General features: G+C 41.1%; 1 protein-coding gene across 1 annotated transcript in view; it reads right to left on the bottom strand.

The window, feature by feature from the left end:
* TMEM243 (transmembrane protein 243) overlaps positions 1–16,871 on the bottom strand; it is a 75,086-nt gene that overhangs the window by 26,938 nt on the left and 31,277 nt on the right. Inside the window, exon 2 of the mRNA XM_045827096.1 lies at positions 1,123–1,236. The gene's annotated coding sequence lies outside the window, so the exon portion shown is untranslated. The remainder of the gene's footprint in view (positions 1–1,122; positions 1,237–16,871) is intronic.

The raw sequence follows: 16,871 nt of genomic DNA, 5'->3' as shown, positions 1-16,871 counted from the left end.
AGAACCCTGGTTCAGGGGAGGGTACTAAGCTATAAATCTGGGCCCAGGGTTTGTGGATCCTCAGTCCATACTCTGATGAGTGAATACCAAAGACTTTGGAATGGGCAGAACCTGGTTTGAATCCTGGTTTACCCCTCACTAGGATGCATGGTTTTGAGCAACTTACTTTGCCCCCCTGAGCCCCAGTTTTCACTTGTGAAATGAGCAAAACAATACTTGGCCTATAGTGTTTCATGGGAATTAAATAAAATAATATATGTTAAACGCCTGACACATAGTTAACACTGTAAATCCTGCACATTGTGAATCTACTAAAATGAAGACTGTAGCGAAATGGAAAAATAAAACATGACTTAATATTAAAAGGAAAAAACTAAATATAAAGCCCAAACTGGAAGGGAACATGTAAAATCTAAGAATAGGATTTTTAATATCAATCTTTCTTTTCCTGAATGGTCTCAAAGTTCCAGGCCTTTGCAAAGAGTTAGGAAAACTGACAATAATAATGCATTTGTGCCTCTTTCTTTTCCTTTTTTTCCCCTTACTATATGCTCAGTAGCAACAGTGGCATCATGTGATACTTCAATAGCCAAGGGACTGAAACTAGAGGGCAGGAGTGGGTGGGGAGAGAGCCGGCATTCAAAGGCAGCCCAGGGAGTGGGAACGAGGGAAAAATCAATCCAATACCCATCACTGAGGTAGGTTACAGTAGGAATGAAGTAATTATCCACATGCAGCCTTCACTGGTATACAGAATTACATCAAGTAGCTGGATTTAGGAAGGGTCACGGAGCAGAATTTTGAAGAAATGTGCTTCTCCCTGGTGCCAGCACACGAGGATGAGAAGTGAGCATACCAGGTAATCTGTGCCCGAGTCTTAAGGAAGTGTGATGTCTCTCAAAGGATGGGGGTGGGAGAAGCACACATCTCACAATTCTGTTTTGAGCATGACCCTCACAGCCTCACGCAGCAGACTCAAGAAAAAAGTCGGGGGCAGAGGGAAGCAAGGCAAGATGGAATGAAGGGGGCAGTACCAAAGAAAAGCAACCGAAGAACAAGAAGGGAGCCGGGCCAGTTTGGTCAGTTGGTTGGAGCATTGTCCTGTAACTGAAGGGCACATACCTGGGTTGCAGGCTCAATTCCAGGTCCAGGTGCATACAGGAGGCAACAAACTTGTGTTTCTCTCTCCCATCGATGTTTGTGTCTATCCCTTCCTCCTGCACTTCCTATCTCTCTCTAAAAGCAATGAAAAAAAATGTCCTTGGGTAAAGATAGAAAAAGAAGGAGGTGGGGGGGGGAGGGGAGAGAGGAGAGGAGGGGGGAGAGGGGAGGAGCGGGGAAGAGGAGGAAAAGGAAGAAGAAGGAAGAAGAAGGTATTTTCCTACAAGATGGGCCAGATGGGAAAATTGGGTTCACAAATACAAGAAATTTAGGCATTGAAACAGATTGGATACAGTCTGAATGTTCTCCCAAGAGTAGATATGATCTGTGGGCTTCCTGGCAATTTTTTTTAATAGAAAGATGAGATTTCTGCACACTCCCTGCAAATTGGAGCAGGTGTTACAAAAGAAACAGCTAAGTAATTGAGGCTCTCTGGTCTGGTCTGAGCTTAGGAAAGTCAGCGTGGCACCAGTATCCTCAGCTGTAAAAGGAAAGACTATATTCTATCCTGCCAGTTCTAAAATGCATATAAACTGTGAGAACGAATAGAGGATCTCTTTTTAAATCTTTTTTATTTTGAAATACTTTCAGATTTATAGAAAAGTTGTAGAGATAGTACAGAGTGTCAATATATATACCCTTCACCCAGATGTTCCTAATGTTAACATCTACACAGCTATGGGACATTTATCAAACCTTAGGAATGAACATTGTTACACTATTAACTAAACTGCATACTTTATTTTAAATAAGGCTGACATGTAATACAGAACTGTGACCTTGAGCAAATCTCAGAGGCTCAATTTTATATGCACAAAAAAAAAAAAAATAGGGAAAAAAATTCCTCCTCGGAGTTGTTGTGAGAATTAAATGAGATATGGCGGGTGAAATTGATTTTTATATTCTGAAGTGTTAAGCATTAGAATGAGGCACAACTGATAAACAGTAATTTTTAGGTGTTTTAATAATAGACTTAGTATTGATACTAAAATGAATAAAATCTGAACCAGTGGTCTGTTGCACACAGCTGAAACGCTGTTTTCAATTTGAAAGTTCAAAATTTGCACAGATAAACATATATACCAATTTAAGCTAATCCTCTCAAATAGAAGCAAAGAGATTTTTGAGCAGGTAAACAATTTACTGAAGTTCCCAAAATAAACTCTGATTTTGTTTTCGTTTTTAATCCTCACCTGAGGACATACTTACTAATTTTTAGAGAGATGGAGGGAAACATCAATGTGAAAGGGAAATATCAATCAGCTGCCCCTCGTACACGCCCCAGCCCGGGACGAACCTGCAACTCAGGCATGTGCCCCAACCAGGAATGGAACCTGCACCCTTTCTGTTTATGGGACAACACTCCAACCAACTGAGCCACACCAGCTGGGGCAACTTATGGGTTTTAAACCTTGTGTGTTCATATTCTTATTATCTAATTAATTTCTTGAATTCTAAATATGAAAATAAAGATTCAAGGATAAGGTAGAAAATTTTTTAGGTTTTAAACCACAATACATTTCTTAAGCAAGCTTAGGAAAAAGTGATGGAAATGACATCTGTTATTTGTTGTTGTTGTTGTTGTTGTTGTTGTTGTTACCATTTCATTCAAGATGTAGAATATTCCTGAGAACGGTTTTGAGTAAATTGTTTAAAATCCAGGCATTTAGCTTGAGGAGGGGTATGTACTAAGCCTTGGCCTGTCACTTACTGTGTCACATTCAGGTACTCATTCAGCACTAAGAGTTTCCATTGTCACATTGTGGAATGAGAATGACAGAATAGGTAGATAGCTTTTTAAAGATCCCTGGCCCTAAAATAATGTGACTCTTCAGCCATAAGAGAGGGAGGCCTAAAGTTAAAGGGGAAAAAGAAAAATATAAATGCAAATGTAGTTCACAGAAACAGTGTAGTTATATTAGCTTTTGATATAGAAACATTGGATATTTTGGCTTTGGGGAGAGGGTAAGATCTTTTTCACGAATGTGTTTTCTCTGTGATAAGGTATTTTCAGTTCTGTAAGCCCAGGACCATGCACACTCAAGCCCAAACCTGTGAGCCAAGCTCTGGTTGCTCCTTCCATACTACTTAAGATGCTCTCTAAATAGAAATAACAATGGGGTAATCACACTTCTGTTCTTAGAATGTCGCTTTAATTGTTTCTCAGGGAGACTAGACAGGAAATCCAGGCTCACAGTGAAAAACAAACATCTGAAGAAGCAAATACTATTGCTTAACAATATATCTATGATGTCTGTCATTAATTGTGAAAATTTATCAAGTTACCCTTTCAGTTGTGAAAATACAGAAAAGTAAACACACACACACACACACACACACACACGAGGAATGAGAAAGTTAACATTTGTCATTCTTACTTGTGACTTTTTAAATAAACAAACATAACCTGACAGAATGGGTCTTGGGGAAGTTGTTTTTTAGAAAAGCCATTACTATCAGGAAAATAAATAAATAACAATTAAGATAAGTTATTTTACACTCTGTCCATCCAACAGCACCCATATTCTTCCTCCTCAGGGAATCACTGATATTCTCCTCAGAAAATATTAGCACCAATTCCCCTTGGCCGAGTTCCTTGCCAGACTGTTCAGTGAGAGAAGGCAACTGCTACTCTCCAGTGAGAGAAGCCGCTACTTGGGGAAAAGGGGTTAACTCTTGGAATACACAGAGGAAGAAAGCTCATCTGTAACACGCAGCACGTGTTTTTCACCCCATCTGCTACACGTGAGAGAGATGCAGAACCTCTGATGATCTAATGTAATCAGCTTCTCCTGTCACAATGCCTTAGGCTTCCTCCTGCAGTGGGTTGACTTGTGGACTTCCCAAAGATATGTCTACCCAAAACCCGTGATCGTGGTCTTATTTGGAAAACGGGTCTTTGTAGGTATAATTCAGGTAAAATTCTCAAGATGAAACCATCCTGGATTCACATGGACCCTACTTCCTTCACTTTTAAGAGAAGACCTTGTACAAGCACAGACCAAGGGCCGTGTGAAGACAGTGTCGTGACCACCAACTGGCAGTGACCACGGAACGCTGTGGATAGCTTGTCAAAACACGAGAAAAACATACACAGAGACAACCAGGTCCTGTGGGGAAATAGGGACGGAACGGCCACTCTCTCTAGTGGGGAGCGTCATGACTACCCTCCCTAGGGGAGAGTGCCCCTAAGGGAGAGCACCCCGTTCTCCCACCATAGCAGGCTTTTATTGGTTTCGTTTGTATAAGAATTCAGGTAAAGCTAATTACTCATTGCCAGGAAGAAAGGATCAAACAATAGATAACGAGGAAGTCTGAGGGCCTATTTTGAGTCAGGGTCAAAGAGCTGTAAAAAACTTTAAGGAACAAACTTACTTCTGCCCTGGACCCTTATCATTCAACTAAGAGCATTCTAAACAAAGCAGGTTTCACAAGATTTTACATATTCTTTCTTAGGCCTGATCACCTGGGGAACCCGCCCTTTCTAGCACAGGGCTGCACCACCCTCTGTCATTGTTTCAGCCTTAGGTGGAGCAAGGGAAGTAAGGCAGCCAAGAGATTAGGAGATTTTCTCACAGACAAAGAGAACTCAGGTTTTGTCAAAGCCGAGGGGCGAGGGTCCATCACTCCCTTTTGCTGTAGCCCCCAAAGTCCTTCCTTTGGGGCCTCCCACGTGATCGTGCCTGTCTTAAGTCATTCTCCCCTTGGGGAATCTTACCTGTCATTGGCTAACTGATCAATCACTGGGGGCCAGTTATGGATGAAGTAGCAGAAGCAGCACTCCTGCCAGGGAGATAAGCTTTTGTCTCCTTGGTGGCTTATGGTCCAAGGTCATTTCCTCAGCCTTAGCCTTGGCAGGGGGTTACAGCTTCTGAAACGAGGCAGGGCGGTTCCCAACAAGTTAGTGATCGGAGTTACACAGCCAAGGGACACCCAGGATGGCTGGCAGCTACCAGAAGCTAGGAGAGAGGTGTGAGACAGATTCTCCCTCACAGCCACCAAAGCAAAACAACGCTGCTGACACCTTGAGTTTGGATTTCTGACCTCCAGAACTGTGACAGAATAAACTTCTGTTGTTTTAAGCCACCCAGTGGGTGGTAATTTGTTACAGCAGTTCTAGGAAACTGCTACCGGAACCTCTTCCTCCTTCACTGGAGATGTACCAGAATCAATGTTGACAAAGCTTTCTCCTGTGATAAGTCCCCTAGAAGACCCACTTGTCCCAAAGTGAAAAGGGTTCTAAGAGAATCGTGGAGTAAGGGTACAGAGAAGGAAACCTATTGCCTGTGTAGTTTGAAATCCAGCTCTAAAATAAGAACTCTGGATTTTAATAGACACACAGAATTTTAGAGTCATCCTACACTGTCACTCTTAGATGCTACCCTAGCTCAAGCTGCTACATTCACTCATACAATACTTTTGAAAGTCTTCTTTTGTAACTGACCCGTATTAGTCAGCGTTCTCTAGAGCATCATCCTGATATGCCAAGGTTGTAGGTTCGATCCCTGGTAAGGACTCATACAAGAATCAACCAATGAATGCATCAATAAGTGGAACAACAAATCTCTCAATCTCTCTCTCCCTCTCTCTCTCCCTCTCCCTCCCTTCCTCTCTTTCTCTAAAATCAACAAATAAATTTTTTAAAAAAGAATGGGATCATGCAATTATGGAGGTTGGCAAGACCCATGATCTAGCACCTGCAAGTTGGAGACCCAGTAAAGCCTGTGGTGTAATTCAGTCTAAGTCTGAAGTTCCGACAACCAGGGAGCTGATGATACAGGTTCCAGTCCAGATCTAAGGCTTGAGCCCCAGGAGTGCAAAGGACAGAAGACTGATGTCCCAGCTCTGGTAATCAGGCAGAAAGGGCTGAATTCTTCCTTCCCCACTTTTTTGCTTTATTCGGGGCCTCAACAGATTGGAAAATGCCCACCCACACTGGAGAGGGGCAAACAGCTTCACTGAGTCCACTCACTCAAATACCAATTTCATCCAGAAATAACCTCACAGGCACACCCACAAATAACACTTAGCCAAATATCCAGGCACCCTGTGAACCTGTCAAATTGACACATAAAATTAACCATCACACAAGTTAGGCAAGAAAGACAATTTCATTTGCTTCTGGCCACAAGTCCACATGTTGTGATCTAATCCTTCTTCGACAATTTAAATTACAAAGGCAGAAACCAATACTGAACTCGAATCCGTATGGCTTTTATTTATTATTATTATTATTATTATTATTATTATTATTATTTTAAAATTTTACTTTTCAATTAGTTTACATTTAATATTACTTTGTATTAGTTTCAGGTGTATAGCATAGTGGTTAAACAATCATATACTTTACAAGGTGTTCTCAATAACTCTGAGCACCCACTTGGTACCGTGTACAATTATTACAATGTTATTGACTATATTCCCTGTGCTGTACTTCACATCCCCATGACTATTTTCTAACTACCAATTTGTACTTCTGTTTTTAAAAAATCCTCACCTGAGGAGATGCTTATTGATTTTAGACAAGGGAACAGAGAGAGAGAGGGAGAGAAACACTGATGTGAGAGAGAAACATCAATCGATTGGTTGCCTCTGGCATGTGCTTTGAAAACCTGCAGTCTAGGCACATTCCCTGACTAGGGATCAAACCTTTGACCTTTTGCTCTACTAACACTCCAACCAACCAAGCCACACCAGCCAGGGCTGTAACTCTTGAACAAATGCAACAAGAGACTCGTGCAAGATCATTCATTGTTAATGTTACTGTTCAAGGTAACATTCTTTGTGATAACAAAAAATGGAAACAGCTGAAATGTCCTTTAACAAAAAAATGGATAAATGGAACATATTCAGACAATGGAATATAGCAGTGAAAATGAGTCAACTGCAGTTTTATGTATTAACATGCTGATATTGTTACAGGGTGCAGCCAAGAGGGGGGACTCCAAATGGACATTTGAAATGGGGTCCAGAACTTAAGGTGTCCAGGAGATTTTAAGATGTCTCCATCCCCCCACCCAGGATACAGTACTCTGGACTGGGCAAAGGGGGAAGGAAGGAAGGACTGTGTCTGTTTGTGGGTGTTTTAAGGGACTTTGGAATTTTTGATAAAGACATTAGGTCACTACTTTAAGTTTGAATAGCATTAAATAAACATTTCCTTTCCTTTTCACGAATCTCTGGCATTGAGAGACATCTTTCCTCTGGCGGTGGATATAATGGACCCGGGGCCTTCTTTCAATAATAGTATATTGTCCCAGGCCCCCCTTGTGTGTTCTGTAACAATATGGGCAAATCTCACAACCATAATTGTGAACAGTAACCAAGAGAAGCAGGTGCAGAAGGCTCATGGAGTATGCCACAGATATTGGAAGTGCCCACTCACATCCCCATTAGGGCACAGGCCAGACCAACCCCTGGCGGTCAGGATTTCCACCCTTTGCCAGAGGGTTTCTCTGTTTGCCAAGCCTGCTCAGCCTGCACACGTGGCAGGCCAGAATGCCAGGGATTTAATGCCCTCTAAAAGCCAGCCCTCAACCAATGGCGGACACTCCCTTACTGGGTTTTGTGTCTATGACCGTTAATTTTACGTGTCAATTTAACTGGCTAAAGGATGCCCAAATCACTGGTAAAACATAGCTGGGTGTGTCTAGGAGGCCTGTGGGGAGGAGATTAGCACTTGAGTGGGCAGACTGAGTAAAGCAGAGCACCCTCACCAAAGCAGGTGGGCATCATCCCACCGGCTGAGGAGCTGAATAGAACAAAAAGGCTGAGAAGGGGCAGTGGGTTCTCTGGGCTTGAGCGGAGACACCTGTCTTCTCCTGTCTTAGACACTGGCACTCCTAGTTCTCAGAACTTTGGGCTGAATCACACCACCAGCCTTTCTGATTCTCCAGCTCGCAAGTGGCAGGTGGTAGGCTCCTATGCCTCGGCAACTGTGAGAGTCAAAGAGTCAATTCCTATAGTAAATATAAATCTCTCTCTCTCTCTCTCTCTCTCTCTCTCTATATATATATATATATATATATATACTAATAGTATATATACTAATAGTATACTATACTATACTAATAGTATACTATACTATAGTATATTAGTATACTATATATACTAATAGTATATATATATGTCTTAATAGTATATATATATATGTATATATATATACTATTAGTTCTATTTCTCTGGAGAACCCTAATACAGTGGCTCACCTTCCAGATAAACCACTTTTATTAGAATGCATATCTCGGAGTGTGCTTCTGGGCACACAAAATGAAGACAGTAGGATTCTATTTGTATGTGATTAAAAAATAAGTAGAACAGCAATATATTGTTAAGAGCAGGTACAGTGGGTAGTTAGGGTAGAGAAGCTAGAACAGACTGCCAGGGTTTGAAACCAGGGTCTGCCACTTACTATGTGACTTTCAGCAAGTCCCTTAAACTCTCTGTGCCTCAGTCTCCTCGTCTGCTGAATGGTGCTGATAATAACAATATTTACCTTTTATGGTTATTGTGAGGATTAGAGGTCAAGTATGTAAATAATTTAGAATAGTGTCTTACCAGGAGCAAGCATAGAAAGAATGTTAGGTATTATTATTATTAAGGATGTATACATTTGCAATAAAACCATAAAGGAAACGTTAAACACAGAATTCAGAAGAACGGTTACTTTTGGAAGGCAGGGAGCTTGATGGTTCAGAGGGAGGTATGTGAGGATCTCAAAGGTATTAGTCATGTTCTATTTTTTAATTCGAGTAATGGATATATTTGTGTTCCATTACTAGGCTTTGTAACATATACAAATTACATCTTTTGAAATAATATTTATCAAATAGTGTGTCATTACCATGCTTTGTAATGTATATAAATTACCTCTTTAAAAATATTTAGCAAATAGTGCATAATTATTAGAAGTCTAAAAATATAAAACAATCTCCACCAAGGATACTCAGTTTTTTGTGTCCTTTATAATCTTGCGATGCCCTGTGCTTCAGCAGTCCACCTTGCTCCACTTCCCCAGTATTCCTCAGAGGCACTGGCTGCTGGGGCTCTCTCGGGTGCTCCTTTGGGGGGAGTTCCCAGGACATCTGCACCTTGCAAGCCCCCCCCAGGGCCCCACCCCTAATCACATGATCCTTCTGGAGACATTCTGAAACCTTGGGCTGTGCTCTCTTTAAAAGATCTTGATTTTAAAAATTCTCTCCTTCTTTTAATAAGAATTGCACTTAAAACATTAAAAAGATGTATGCTTGTTTTAGGAAAATAATACTGGTGCAAAACAAAAAAAAATATGCTCATCATATCATCATTCAGCTATAACTACTGTTAATATCTTGACACTAAAACCAAGGACCCTTATGACTTTGATTAAATTTAGCCTTAAATCCTAGCTCTCTAGAAATCACCTCCCTCCTTCTCTCTCTCCCTCTCTCTCTCCCCACTTCTCTCACTCTCTCTCTCTCTCTCTCTCTCTCTCTCACTCCCTCCCTCCCCCACACACCTCCCCCCATCCTCCCTAAAGACCTAGCCTTTCCCGGAGGATAATCACAAACTCCTGAGGCAGCAGAAGACAGCGGCCTGGATCTGATTAATGGCCGCAGGGCTGGGGCCTCTGGCAGGCTAAAAATAACATCTTGACCTCAGTTATGTTTCCGCTCCTGAACCCCACAGTGGAACGACTCCCCAGCCACTTTCCCATGAAACCAAGACAGAGGGACACCTGAACCCACCTCCGAGCTGACAAGACTGAAGAAATGACTCATTTTCCTTACCTCATATCTGACCAATCAGCTCCCAGCACAACTCCAAATACCTATCCCTCAGTGTCTTGTGATTTTGCCCTTATAATCTGTAACCTACAGGCCATCAGGGAGTGGAGGCTTTTGAGCATTAGCTTCCTGTTCTTTTGGGTGTTGCATTCATAATAAACTAGCCAATATTTTTCCACTTCAATTCTCCACATCTATAGTTCCTTCAGCTCTGCTAATGTGATGTGAATGAATTTTTTCTGTTCTGTAACAATGTATATACTTCCAAACTTTACATTTTATTACACATTTTAAAACACTGCTATACACATTTTTAAATATTACATTCTAAAGGAATGATATTAAGTGATATCCTTTTTAAAGTTAATGTACTGGGAACATCTTTGTTTGTTTGGGTTTTTTTTCAGTTAGAGTTTTTTGTAGGAATAAATGGAAGAGACTCAACTGCTGCTTCATCAGCAAAAGGAGGGTTTTCTGTAAGGATCCTCTACACTGAGGAACGTGTGGATCCCTGAAACTCCCAGAAAGCGAATCTGGTGTGACCAGGCCTCACAGAGCTGGGAGCTCCAGGGATGTGGGGTGCAGGGGTCTGATATCTTCCCTCTGGGGTTCCACCATCGCGATGTGACAGTGTTTCTGCTTAATTTGCTGCTCTCCCTTCTTTCCACTGACAGGTTTCCTGCCTTATGTATCCTTTTTCAGCTTCTTATATCTTTTGCTTTTTCAGTTTCTTCTTTCCCATAACTTCAGCTTACAGAAACCCACTCCTGATCTGCTTTGCTTGGGTTCTGCAACAGACAACATTCCTGCCCTCCCCGTCTTCCCTGGGGAGAGCCTCAGGTATACAATGTATCTGGCTAGAATTGTGATGCCCTCTTGTGGAAATATTTGGTGTTACAAGCATGGTGTTTTCTTCTACAATTTGAAATTATGTACACATTAATTTAGGATGATAATAAAGAGCTTCCCAGGCCAGAAAGTGCTGAAGGAGTTTATTACCACCAAACCAGTATTATAATAAATGCTAAATGGACTTCTTTTAAAAATTAATTATTTTATTGTTGTCCAATTACAGTTGTCTGCATTTTGGACTTCTTTAAGAATAAGAAGAAAAACAAGATAAAAAATATAAATAATGAAACATCAATAACTATATACTATTAATAATTGCTTATATGTAAATGGATTAAATACTCCAATCAAAAGACATATAGTAGCTGAATGGATAAGAAATAAGATCCTTACACATTCTTTCTATAAGAAACTCACTTCAGATTAAATAACACACACAGACTAAAAGTAAAGGGATGGAAAGAGATATTTCATGAAAATGAAAACCAAAAAAGAAAAAAGAAAAAGCTGGGGAAGTAATACTTATATCAGACAAAATAGAGTTTAAAACAAAGAATATAATAAAAGACAAAGAAGGATCCAGCAATTCCATTTCTGAGTATTTATTCAAAGAAGCCCAAAGACGTAATTCAACAAGATATATACAGCCATATGTTAATTACAGCATAATTTACAATAGCAAAGATATGGACGCAACCTGAGTGTCCATCAGTAAATGAATGGCTGAAGAAGAAGCAGTGCACATATGCAGTGTAGTGTGACTCAGCCACGAAAAAGAATGAAACCTTGCTGTTGGCAACAGCGTGAATGGACCCAGCGGGTATTGTGCTGAGCAAAGTAAGTCAGACAGAGAAAGAGAGATGCCATTTGATTTCACTTACATGTAGAATCTAAAAAGCAAAATAAATGAACAAACAAAACTGAAAAACTCATAGATACAGAGAACGTTTTGATGGTTGTCAGATGGCCGGGGGGTTGAGGGACTGAGTGAAAAATGGAAGGGATTGAGAAGTACAGATCGGCAGTTACAGAATAGTCATGGGGATGTGAGGCGCTGCACAGGGAATCTAGTCAATGATATTGTAATACCTATGGATGGTGTCAGATGGGCACTAGATTTATCAGGGCGACCGCTAAGTTATATAAATGTCTAATCACTATGTTATACACCTGAAACTGTAATATTGTATGTCAATTGTAATGGAAAAATAAAGCATTCTTAAAAAAATTTAGGATGATGAAATCAACTAGAGGCTGACAACCAGAATTTTAAGAATGGAACAGAATGGAATGGAACAGAACAGAACGGAATAAAAATAGAAAAGATAAACGTGCATCACATTTCTAAGACTGAATATTGTTTCATGAGACTTTTGTTTCAGGGGTGTGTGTGCATGTGTATAAAACAATGTATATAACATCCAAAAAATTTAAGGACTGGCATGACATGGAAATAGACACGCACGAGAAATGAGTAGCATAACTGTACTGGTGGGGGCCAGCTTGCCCTCTCTGCCTGTATGGCTGGGCACAGGTGTGATGAAAATGTTTATTGCTTGTCAAAGACCTATCAAAAGAGTTTGAAAGACACAGTTCTAGAACACATCTCAATATGGTTATTCATCATAACAAAAACCTTGCATTAATCAGAGAATAATGGCATTTAATATGTAAATTTGCTTGTCTTTGATTACTAGTGAGGTAGAATAAATTTTCAAAGGGTCACTGGTCCTTTATATGTGACCCTTCAGTAAAACCCCTTGAGAGTGTATCTCCATGTTGAGTTACTTTTACATGTGACGCTCTTCCAATGAACCTATGAGGCTCTCCCTTTCAAATCATATACTCTGGCTGAGCACAGGTCCTTCACTCATCTGGTCCCAATACATCGTAGCTGAGTTAAGCATCGCTGGCATCACATCTGATCTCTGCAATGACTTTTTTTTAAGTTTTTTTTTTCAGACAGAGGGGAAGGGAGGGAGGAAGAGAGGGAGAGAAACATCAATGTGTGGTTGCCTCTCCTGATCCCCCTCATGAGGGACCGGACCTGGTCACAACCCAGGCATGTGCCCTAGACTGGGAATCGAACCAGCAACCCTTTGATTCGCAGGCCAGCACTCAATCCACTGAGCCACACCAGCCAGAGCTGATCTCTGCAATGAATTTTTGAGCAGAATTATCTGGCAGTCAGAGAAGGGAAGACATCAGACAGATCTACTCCCAATTCTCAAAATGACCTTGGGCAAGGAGAGGTCCTACCCTTTTCTTGTGCTTCGGAGGATCGGATGATTACAGAAGAGTGTTTAAATCTATTTCCTTTTTATTACTGCTTTTGTCTGGTGGTTATATGTTGGTTCCCCTTCTCAAAGAGAATTGTTTTCACATTCCAAACTACACAAACACTGTAGTTCTGAATGGGACGGCCTTTTCATCATCAACAAGTATTTATAATGCAACTAGGCATGGGAAAGGTATGTGTGTGGTGAGGGGGAGGGAATGGCTATATATACAAAGTATAAAAACGGTGTCTTCCCACAAGCAAGCACCGCAGCTGCCCTTTGTACTTGGGGGATGACACGTTCCAATACCCCAATGGATACCTGAAACCACAGATAGTACGAATCCCATACAGTCACCTGTCAATTAACAACAGGGATACATTCTGAGAAATCAGTCATTAGGCAGTTTGGTCATTGTGCGAACATCATGGAGTGCACTTACACAAACACAGGTGGTACGACACAGCCCCGTGCTCCCAGGCCGCAGCCTGTACAGCACATTCCTGTATGGGATACTGTAGGCCACCATAACACAGTGTAAGTATTTGTGTATCTAAACACAGAAAAAGCACAGGAAAGATAGGGTAGGAAAGGTAACGTGTGTACGCGCACGTCCTGGGGGCAGAAGAGGACCGTGGGGGTGGCCTGGGACTGGGAGCAGAGAGAGAGAGAGAGGGAAGAGGGGCTGCCATGTAAGAAAAATCATTGACTGCCAAAATTAGATACATATTTTCCTTATTTTTGGTGAACTCTGTTGGAAACATGCCCCCTACCATAGTCATGTGCTGAAGTAAGAATAATGTGTCTATTTCTGCCCGGCTACTAGGGAAATTCCAAATTAGTCTGTGCAGTCTTCACTAAGGGGTGAGATTTGTTCCTTCAAGCAACCATCCCCACCCCACCCTGCCCAACCACAGTCTGGGTCTGGTGGCTTGTTTTGCCCTCAGCTATTGTTATAGTTTCTCTAGGCCACTCCAACCACAGCGAGGGTGGGTGGCTTATAAACAACAGAAACTTGTTTCCCACCAGTCTGGAAGCTGGAAGTCTGAGGTTGGAGTGCCATCACGGTTGAGTTCTGTGCAGGCCCTCTTCTGGGTTGCAGACTACAGAAATCTTGTGTTCTCACACCGCAGAAAGATGCAAGACAGCTCTTTGGGGTCTCTTTTATAAAAGCACTAATCCCATCTATGAGAACTCCACCCTCATGATGCAACCACCTCTGAGTCCCCACTTTCTAATAGCATCGCATTGGGAGTTAAGATTTCAACATATGAATTTAGGGGGGACCAAACATTCAGTCCATTACAGGAACCATTGGAGGGTGATTGGCCTGAAGGGCTGGCTGCTGATGGACCTCACTCTACCCCAGCTGGGCCCAGAATCCTTCATGTGGTTCCCTGGCGCCTGCAATGGGCCCTCCCCGCCTCCCTCTTCAAGACTCAGGCTCTCCTCTCTTCCCTCTCCTCCCTCGTTCTAGTCTCTTTTTACTCCTCCATCCTCTTCCCCAGCCTGAGCCTTATCTACTTTCTAGATATGGAAAGCTTTGCTTGACAAAATTTGTTTCTAAACAAGTGACTTAGATCTACTGGGTTTTGTGGTGAGAAGGAGAAAGCAGAGATTAGAAAAAGCATCAGGAACAAGAAACCCCCCAAACACACAGGACAGACCTATGTTTATACAAGAGGGAACTCAAAAACCCAGAATTTTTTATAAAAAATTGTGTATTTATTCTTACATATTTAAACTTCGGTCACCTTCAAAGTACTCTCCATTTGATGCAATACACCTATAGAGGTGTTTTTTCCATGGCTCAAAACAGTTTTTGAACTTGTTGATTTGGATGCCTTTTAGTGCTTCTGCCGTTTTTTGTTTCACTTCTTCGACACCAGCAAAACATTTCCCTTTGAGGGGTTTTTTCCGGCGGGGAAACAAAAACAACATTGTTTGGAGCAAGATCAAGTGAGTAGGGAGGGTAGAGTACAGGGGTCATGCCGTTTTTGGTCAAAAACTGCTGGGCACATGCGCTCATAAATCATCCATCATGAAATGGGCAAACACGTTAAAAGAATCTTCCAAAAAATTTATTGGAGCTGCATTCAGGGTCTCACAACAATGCCTGTTGATACACTGACACAGATGCATTCCTAGAACACTCACATAATGGGGGAAGCCTGTACTACAAGGGGCCCGCCCTCCAGAAGATAATTCCGTTTTTTTTGGGGGGGGGTCCTCCCTTGTACACTTACAGAAGTGAACTAACCATACATGTACTATGTTAAAGACATTTTAAACATGATTGTGAAAAATAGAAGTATCTTAGTTATTACATGATTTCATAAGTCACTAGTCCTTTCATTGGGAACTGGATACTCCCTTGTACTTTTTCGTCTTTTTCCAGCTGTCAGCTGCAGGCCCCCACATTTACTATAGACTTTTTTTTGCCTGGGATGCTTTCATTGGGAGCCAAAGTTGGCTTAATTTAAAATGGAAAATAGAATTCACAAACATAGGCACCTCTGCACATGAGTTTAGTATTTAACTATTTCAGAGATGTTTATAATAAATTTCATCCTCCACCAGCCTCCTGTTAGGTTTTCACTATTGCATTGCACTGCAGGTCAATAGCTTCCGTTTTCAGCTCTTTCCTCACACTATCAATATTAATCGCAGAAAGAAAACTGAACAATGTTAGTTTATTTCCCTCCACTTTTAAACCAGAGAAGCTTTCCTGAAACCCATCCTTCAGTGCCACAACTTTAGGAACATAGCTGCCTTGGAACATCACTTCCATTTCTGGAAACCAACTTCAGGGTAGAAAAGTGGGACAAATTATTTTTTGCCAAATTAGTGCACCAAATCATGCACTCATGCACCTATTTTTTAAAAAGATTTTATTAATTTATTTTTAGAGGGGAAGGGAAGGAGAAAAAGAGGGAGAGAAATATCATTGTGTGGTTGACTCTCACACACTCCCCACTGGGGACCTGGCCCACAACTCAGGTGTGTGCCCTGACTGGGAATCAAACCGGCAACCCTTTGGTTCACAGCCTGTGCTCAATCCACTGAGCCACACAAGCGAGGACACCTTCATGCAACTATTGTTAATGCCCTTGCAGAGAAATATGTTGGCTTTCATGGAAATTCCAACCCCAAAGACTTCGATTTGCCTTTACGGGTGAACTGAGCTGGGGATTTTCTCTTGGATGACACGAACAATCTAATTTCTTTAATGTTAATCAACAAAAAAAATTACTTTGTGTTTTTCTTCTAAGTTCCCTAAAAAAGTAGTGTGTGATAACTAATTATGTTGTAAATCATCTAAAGCATGCCTTGTTTCCTTTCACGAGCAGTTTAAACCTGGATGCAGTGTTGTCGCAAATGTTTTATACTTCTTTTTAAATATATTCAGCTATTGCCTCAGAAGAAATATAGCTTCAGTCTACCTACCAAGTTTATCTACCAGCTCCTGCTGTTTTTTATAAATACGAATTTGTGTTTCAATTAGTGTTTTTTGTTTGTTTTGTTTTCCTTTTTCTCTGCTTATAAATAACTCAGCAAGGGTTTTTGTTTTTTATCTTTAGCACCACAGATACCTTCTTCACTGTTCAGCAACATATCTGTATGCCTGAAGAGCAAGCATCTTTAATGTATCTGGAAATGCTGCCGTAATCCTTGTAATCTTGTTAACATCAGTAAATCTAGGCTATGAAAAGCTCCTAACAAAAATGCCAAGTGAACATTGGAGTGCCAACTAAGGCAGTTGAGACTCAAATTTTAATCTCGTATTTTTACATAGATTTAGTAAAAATACTTC

This window comes from Phyllostomus hastatus, unplaced genomic scaffold (assembly GCF_019186645.2).
Source record: "Phyllostomus hastatus isolate PE091 unplaced genomic scaffold, TTU_PhHast_1.1 phas_scaffold_78, whole genome shotgun sequence".
Lineage (NCBI taxonomy): Eukaryota > Metazoa > Chordata > Mammalia > Chiroptera > Phyllostomidae > Phyllostomus > Phyllostomus hastatus.
This window is presented reverse-complemented; position numbering and strand designations above follow the sequence as displayed.